Below are 8,959 nucleotides of genomic sequence, written 5' to 3' on the forward strand. Positions count from 1 at the left end.
AGTCTGACTAAGCAGAAAAAATATTTTTAAGCAAACACTTCCGGCAGAAGATACCTACATATATTTTTAGAGAAACATTACTGCTATTTAAAATGTTTCAATTTATTTTGTTTTATTTTAATTTAATTTAAATCATTTTAGTTTATTTTGTTGTTAAGTAAGCCAAAGATCGATAAAAATTGCATTTTTCAGGAAATATATTTGATTTTAGGAAAATTGTAATGCAACAATGGCAATTCATTAAAATGAATAAAATTAATTACTTATTAATCATTTAAAATTTTTTGTTGAAATTAGTATCGATTTTTTTATTTTTCTGATGTTTCCGACTTTATTAAAATTTAAATCTTTCTATTTGTAGCAATTATTTTCGACTAAAAGTAAATACTATTAAAACACTTTGGACGAATTACTTTACTAAAAAAAAAACTTAAAGCTAAAAACAAAAAATTAGATACAACAATTTTTCAGGCTAATGCCACGAATACTTAAAAAAATTTAACAAACAAACTCAACGCGATATACATAGCTAATCAGTACCACTGAGGTGGACGCAATTAATGAAAACGTGCTTAACCTAACCCTGGAAACCATGGTTGCCACCATGATGGTGAACCTGCGGATGGTGGGCATGCCCGATTCTCTTGACAACAGCTTGGAAGCCATTATGTTTATCAACAGTGTACTCCACAACGCGTATGGTGCCATCAGCTTCCGCAAAAGTGTAGCCACCTAATGACAATTTAGGAATTAGGGACTAGAAATAATATTTTCAAGAAATTTAACCAACCTTTCACATGATCGCCATCACGATGCTCCCATTGGCTCTTATGATCACCGGTGTGTGCGTCCTTTACGCCATATTTGAACTCGTATTTGGGATGATGATGGGGTTCGTGATGATGGCTGACATGGCTGCCATATCCGTGATTACCATGATGATGGACGTCAAAGTGTTGCTGCACCGAAGCATAGCTGGAGGCGTGCCCGTGAGGTATATGTCCTGCGAATGCAACTGCAAAGAGTGCTGTCGTGACAACGATGGCAATAGGCGTGGTGCTATGCATATTATGTATGTCGTTGAAATCGAAAATGTAAAACTATTGGCTGTTGTGGTGGTAAGTGACTCTCTTTGATGCTGGTACTTTACTGATAAAAAAATGCAGTTTATAATTTCCTTTTATATGCTAAGACTTTCATAGTAGATTCTTACACTCTGAATGTATGTATATTTTTGGAGGCCCAAGCCGTTCTCTTTCAATTTTTGAAAAGTTGGCAATCGCCAAAAAATTAAAAAAATATAATCAGATGGTCAATTAGCGCTATCACCTTGTTGCTGTTAACAAACACTCATTTAATCAAAGGTCACTGTGAAAATTACCCTGCTGCACAGCCCAATTATTTCACACCGAATTGTCGATAGCTACTAAGTTCGCACTTTAGTCAATCGATCTACCCTAGCCACTTACTTTCTAAGTAGCCACTGTTATCAGAGTATCTTAGTTCATTTAATTAGCTTTAAATTCACTCTATGGGTAACCAATTTAAAGCCAAGAAATAAATATTAGAGCGTAGTTATTAATACAGCACCTTCGAAATTTCAAGTAAGTAATTAGCGAACTTAGCACCAAACAAAACCGAATTAAACTAAACTGCTGAAAATTATATTTTGTCGCACTCGTTAAGGTTACTAAAAAACCAATTTGGTAGTTGAAAGTGCTAAAATCTTAATCGATTTGGTATAAATAGAAACTGCAAGCAGCTGTTTGGTATCAGTTAACTACTAGCTGCTACTAAAAGAGTCACTGGGGCCTATATATCAAACTTAGCCCAAGCAAAATGCATACCATCTCGTGTATCGCCATCCTCATCACAACAGCACTCTTTGGAGTTGCATGCGCAGGACCTGCGCCTCATGGACACGCCTCTAGCTACGCTTCGGTGCAGCAACACTTTGACGTCCATCACCATGGTAATCACGGATATGACAGCCATGTCAGCCATCCCCATTATGCTGGCCATACTCAGCATCAGCACGTCCATCATCACGAGCCCCATCATCATCCCAAATACGAGTTCAAATATGGCGTAAAGGACGCACACACCGGTGATTATAAGAGTCAATGGGAGCAGCGTGATGGCGATCATGTGAAAGGTTTGTTAAATTTCTTGAAAATATTATTGCTAGTCCTTAATTCCTAAATTGTCATTAGGTGGCTACACTTTTGCGGAAGCTGATGGCACCATACGCGTTGTGGAGTACACAGCTGATAAGCATAATGGTTTCCAAGCTGTTGTCAAAAGAATCGGGCATGCCCACCATCCTCAAGCTTATTCGCACGTCGTTCATGGTCACATTTGAAACCACCAAGGTCATGGTCATATAAATACTTATGTATCTACTATGCAAACGAGCAACACCATTATGGGAAAGCACTGTTATTTGCGTACGAGGTGAATTCAAGGCTCAAGTTAGAATAAATGTTTTAGACAAATTATATTTTAAGACACTATTTTTTAAGAAAATAATAAATATAATAAAACAAATTGGAAGAAAATTTGGTGCCTAAGCTAGTTGAAATCGCTCGCGTTAACGACTAAGAAGTGGAGGAAGACGCCTTTTGGAAAATAATTTAAAAACGCTTAAAATTCAGAGTTAGTTCTGCACATCTAGGGTTGCCAAAATTTTCGAAGATATTTATAGTACTTCTTCCAAAAAATCTCAAAAAAATTATAGTACACTCAAATAAATATAGTATTTTATTTAAAGGAAAAAATAAACAATAATAAAAAGTATATTCCTTTGCACTTTTCGCAGTTTTTATCCAATCACTGTTAACTACGAAAATAGTAGGAATATAAATCAAAAGTTAAAGTTTTATTAGCGCGAGGTAAATAGTCGCTTTGTATGGCTCGTCTCGCCATTTCCCATTCATAATAGAAAAAAATTCTTTCTCTGAATGCCGAAGTTGTAGGAATTGAGGGTAGAAATGAAATAATTTAAAGTAAATTTGGTAACTCATTATCAGTATTTTAACGTTTTACTACTAAAAAATATTTAATTTAATATTGTTATTTGAGTAGATAACGCAATTTTAAAAATACACACTGCTTCAATAGTTTTGGTAAACAAGTGGCATTTTTTTCGTTCAATATAGATATTTAGAAAAAAACTGTAAGTAAACTTTTTCAACAAAACTACAAATTAAGAAGTGACCCCTCTATACTCATCGGTCGTCAAGGGTTAAGATTGTTTTTAATCTAAAAATTAGAGAAATCATATACCTATTAATACATTTCGTTTTTTTTTTTTGATAATCAACAAAATTAATTTTTGCCACAAAAATGGGTAAAATTACCCATAGTGCATAGTTTCGATATAATTATGAAATTCATAGGAATTGCAGTTCTTTTGACTGTTGACTGTCCTAAAGACATAAATACATACATACATATGTAAAAGTGAACATTTAAAGTTTGATAATGTGAAAAGACCACTGGAAAAATTTTGTCACAGTCCATACATGAGATTGTGACAGACATATAAAAATAAAAATAAAACTACTGTCACAATAAATAAATTTGAATAAATACGTAGTTCATAAGCTCAAGAAGAATTTCATTTGGTAGCCAAAATGTGGAAAATCCTCCCACAACTTGTGTAGCTTGCCAGTCAGCTGATTTAGCCAGACAGACTATGAGTCCACTTGGCACAGATATTCATAAAAATTATTTGCCGTTACAAATGTATGTACATACATATGAAGTAAGATTAAGTTCTACACATGTACGCATTAAATGATTAAAAGTGCTATAAATATGCATACAAAGTATATATATAGGTACATATACATATGTGGATTAGGGTGGTAAAAAAAAAAATAAAGCGGGAATTTTAATACTCTCACCCCATAGGAGTGTTCTGTACCGCAAAAATGTATCCCCTTTTTTTTATTTTGAAATCAAATACATATTAGAAGTCGTTCAAAGTGCTCAAAGCTTTTCAGGAATTCTATATCATTCCCACGAAAATTTGTTTTTTCCCATATAAAAGCACTAAAATTCGTACTTTACTTTTCACATACCTACATTTTTGGACCACCCTAATGTGCATACATAAATTTGTACATACATATGTACGCATATGAATATTTTATTCAAATAGGCATTTCGATGAATGCTCGAGAAAGTAGTGAAAAAATCTTGTAGACGTTTCACTATAGTTTTTCAAAAAAAGATTCTCTTCCCTCGTGATGAATGCCAATATTTCCTCACTCGCCGGGCAGACTAAAGAAAAGTATTTTCTTTTATAATTTTTTTACTTTTTTTATTTTCGGTTAATCAAGTGCTGACGCTAGTACGTATTGCTGACGCTTATAGTATGGCTATGTAGTATATATTTAGTAAGTAGCCTTGTGTATTTTTGCAAATTTGTCTTGCTTATGTGTAGATATGTGTTTTATGAAAAGGGCTTTACGAAAGACCCGCGTCGATTGTTCAGAGTATTTTATGGAAAACCGCACGTTAATAAATCCGTCAGATTTTTAGAAGAGACGCAGTCCAACAAATTTCTGCAATTTTCAAAACCAATCACATAAAGTGTGAGATCCGAAAGCATGTCAATGAACATCATCCGAAAGTGTTTCAATTTTACTGTAACTCGGGATTCAGTAAATAAAAAAAGGTTCAATAATCACTCGAGATTGAGTTGTAAATGAGTTATTCGTTTAGACACTAAAACTTGCGCAAAACCACATATTTATCAGCCTTAATCTTTTTTTTAGCAAACCTAAATTAATCCAACGTCAAAAAAACAAGAGCATGAATAAAAAACCTATGAAAGTTTCATTATAAAATGTATAATTTTGCACTTTCAAAATTTCCATTCATAAGTTTCGAATAACATTTTGAACCTAGTGCATGTGTCGCCAACGGAACACCCTTTATTTAATCAATAGAACACATGGAAATTTCAAGTGAACTATTACTCATAGCCTTGGTTGCCCCAGACACATGTTTCATTTTCAAATTAAGCAATTAGGAAAAGATTTTTCGTCTTCATAAAAAAACTAAAGCCTGCGATAGTTTTTAGAGTTCTATCAATTTTAAATGGTGATTTGGACTTTCTTGTGGGGTTACTTATTTAATAGTAGGGCCGAAAAAATAAGCAAGAAAAAATCCATTTTGACCGCTTAGATAATCACTAAAAGATTGGCTTTCAAATATGCTCTCAAAACAAAAAAAAAAATTAAGTACAGTTTAATATTTTGTTTTTTATTCAATTTATTTCAAGGATTGAAAGATTACAATGGACATACAAGTTTTGCTTGATATTCTCAAATAATAGAGATCTGCGCTGGTCGTTTTATTTTTTTTTAATATTCGTTATTCTCCATTTGAGGTAAATTATTTTTAATCTCTTCAATAATACCTATGCCTTCCCGTAGAGACAAAATATTGCTTTTAAACGTTTGTATCCAAGCAGAAATACAATTGAAGTTACTGTTTTATGTTTATTATTTGTAAATATTTATTTAGTTCGATGAATAAAAAAAGTCCAGAAATAATGGCATAATGGAGTGAAGTACAAAGCTGTAATATAGAAAAAAAATTGTCATTAATTTTTTCAATGTTCATGTAATACGCTTTGTTTGGTTAGGCTTTAAAACGAATATCGTTCTAATTAGGGTGATTGAATCGATTTTTTCGGACCAATTTACGCCGGATTTTTTCCATATCTATAGGCGTTTTTTTAAGTCTTGATTTTTCGCATATCAAAAAATCGTATTTTTTTAACGTATTTTTCTTGATCTCTCTATAAAAGTTTATTTCTTCTCAAAATTTTCAAGGTTTTTTTCAATTTAAGGGAACCCCTAAAAAGTTCTAAAATTATATCCTAAATAATTTGGGGAGGAAAACTGTTCCTGGAACAGTATCTATATCACATTTGGTTCCAATAAATGAATGTTTGGGGCTTTCTACGTTTTCTACGTGTTTGTCCGAGCTTCTCCTCAAATTCGTTTTCTGCTTCTTGATGTTGTTATACAAATATAATAACTTCCACAACAAAGCCCTGTCCACGGCAAGTTGACTACTGAAAACCCTTTGGCGCCACCCTTTACCTGGTCAGAGAGTGGCCCGTTCAGTGATATAAAGGATGATTTTTTATAATATTGAAAAGGCATACCAAATTTAAAAGAATAAATACTAAAAAAACCACAAAATATTTGCTGCCTATATTAGAAAACGTTGTTTGGATCAGAAAAAAGGTGCTTAGTTTAATATATTTTTTTTTTTTAGAAAATAACCATAAATACATAGTCCAACATACAAGTATGTTCAATGATACCAATGCTAAAGATATTGCCGGATTTCTCTGCGAAAAAAAAACTGTCACTTGGCTTCCCTTTTACTCATTTCGATTGCCAATCAGAATTCCCACGCCAATTGTGCTCTGCATTACTTAGTTCAGTTCATAAAATTTGTCAGCAAAATGTAATTAACTTTCAGTTACCAAACGAATTACGTGAAATTCTCGTTCCTCTGACTCCACTGTAGCATCAGCTTTCACCCGTTTGCTGTCACTAAGTCTGCCAAAGCTGCTCGTCTATATTTAAAAGCTTTTATTTTTGCAATAAAGAACACGTTTTTCAATTTTTTCCTCAGACATATATGTACTAGTATGTACATACACACGTATGTATGTATGTGAAGGCATGTTACCGTTCGTAGCCGTAATCTTAAAAAAAACAATTAAAAATACCGTGGTATCGCTGTTTGTTTGTCTATCCGCTTGCCCATACTACTAGAAATATTTCGGGGATTCACAAAATGTCATAAAACTGGTGTTGGTTAAAAATAGTTTGTTGTTGTTTTAAACAATTGAACAATTTTAATATACAAAACGGTACAATTTGTTCATACGAACTATTTATTTATTTTAAATGAAAAGCTAATTTTTCACTGAGTAATTGGTTAACGTAAGCCCCGAAAGCATTTAAGCGGGGGAACCCTTTAAACGGTGGTCATTCAACCGAAGTTTACCGTAGATTATATGGCAGTATATTTAAAAACCGTTATTTAATTTAGACTCTCACGAGTTCAGATGTTTTTTTATGAAGTCTTTATGGTATTCTCGCCACATTTTAATTAACTGTACAACTGCGATGACAGCCGATTGCAGTTCATCAGGAGAATCAGTCCATCTCAAACATTTAATGCTTTACCCTTTCACTCGCTGTTTGTTGTCGTTTTTGAAATTTAGTCTAATGGGAATGTAGCCCGCTGGGCTTGAGAAAAATATCCTGCCTATCATATTGATACGCAGTCGAAGAACTGGTCTGGCTGAGGCATCTATATATGGCCGGTCATTACTTATCGCGCTCTCTGTTTATTCACTCTCGAAGTAGGCCAACTAACTGTGGGCCAGGAAGCGATCAAAACTGGCCAAAATTCAAAATATTATCGGATTGGCTTGAAACTTGTCTCTCGGGGGGTTTTGGGGTCGCTGATTACGAATCTGATTTTAAATAATAAAAAAATCAAAATGCCAGGACATTAAAAATCGATCGGATTAGCGCTAAAATTGTTACTTAGAGATTGTGGGTATCGCCTATTAAGAACCTGACGTTTAATTATAAAAATGTATAATGGCAGATCCCATATGGCGGTTGGATTAACTTGAACTTTGTTACTCAGTTTTTTTTTTTTTTGTCGTAAAGCTACGTGAAACTTGTTTCGTGTGTGTTTTTGAGATCAAAAATAATAAATTTAGTATCACATTGTATAAATTCGAAGTTGCCTATTCAATATAACTTCTAAAAAATTTACGACAAGCTTGTTTGAGAACCATCTAAATATCTAAAAATTAAAGTTTCTCATTTCATTATGAATTTTTTTATCTTTAAGGGCGTTCTAATATAAAACTTCGTAGATTATTCTAAAAATTATTCTTTAACTTTTTCTCTTTATCTGTAAATCGAAAATAAAATGATTTGAATCAAATTCGATACTTGAATTTTGGCTACTTTTGGCTCAACTCTGGCCCTCTGTGCAACTGAGACCACAAAATAGTTCCGGTCCCACAAAAAAGGTGGCAACTTTGTTACCTTCTGTTTCCTGAACCGACCGCGCGGCAATGTAAATATCTTTCTCTCGAAACTTTTTGCAAAGGCAGGTTCCCTTGGTCATGCGAACAGATTGTCCTTTTCTGCACTGGTTTCTTTCCGAAAAGACCTTTACGAAGCTTCTTTCTAAAAATGTTGTACAATGCAGTAGTGCAGCTCTCTACTTTCACTCTATCACAGAAGTGACTCCAGAATCATAGTCGGGCATGTTCTCATTAGTCTAACAACGGACTAAGTCAGCTACAAGGCTTCCGTTTCTGGTCGTAGACTTTAGTCAAAGAAACTGTAATGGGAAAGAAAGAAAAGCATCGGCGGCGAAAAAAGGATTTTAAAATAATCTTTTGCTTCTGCCATTGAATCTTTCCACATAAAATTAATGATTAACTGTAAGGTAAACACCAATCGATCATCAAAAAAAAAATAAATAATAACAAAAAGAAAAGAAACAAATAAAACACTTTCACAAATCATTAATTTTGTGTGCATTTCAATTAAATTGATTTTGCCGGCAGTACACTAAAATTTAAATCCAAGAACTCAATCACATCCACACACAAGTACATAGATGTGCATATCATCTTTCACATACCACAAATTCACTCAGCCACAGCGACGCGACTCTCTGCGCCACTTTAAACAGCATGGCAACGCCATTTATGGCCTTCGGCCAAAGCTGCTGCATCGCCAAAGATTACGAAATGCTCACTTAAACACGTTGATGGATGGAAATTAAAATGGTTAATCGGCTGTTGGCTATGTATGTACGTGCCCCCAAAAGAGGCAAACTGAAGCAGGAAAGAAATATTTTTAAGAATTTTTTGATAATTGCAGCA

The 8,959-nt window shown here is 33.7% G+C and overlaps 1 pseudogene; it reads left to right on the plus strand.

Annotated features, from left to right (window-relative positions):
- The window catches only part of LOC118732305, an 8,168-nt pseudogene extending 5,710 nt beyond the window's left edge, over positions 1-2,458 (plus strand).
- Positions 2,459-8,959: the final 6,501 nt, after the last annotated feature.

The sequence above is a fragment of the Rhagoletis pomonella genome, unplaced genomic scaffold, assembly GCF_013731165.1.
Source record: "Rhagoletis pomonella isolate Grant_MI unplaced genomic scaffold, Rhpom_1.0 Rhpom_scaffold_00001, whole genome shotgun sequence".
Taxonomy (NCBI): Eukaryota; Metazoa; Arthropoda; class Insecta; order Diptera; family Tephritidae; genus Rhagoletis; species Rhagoletis pomonella.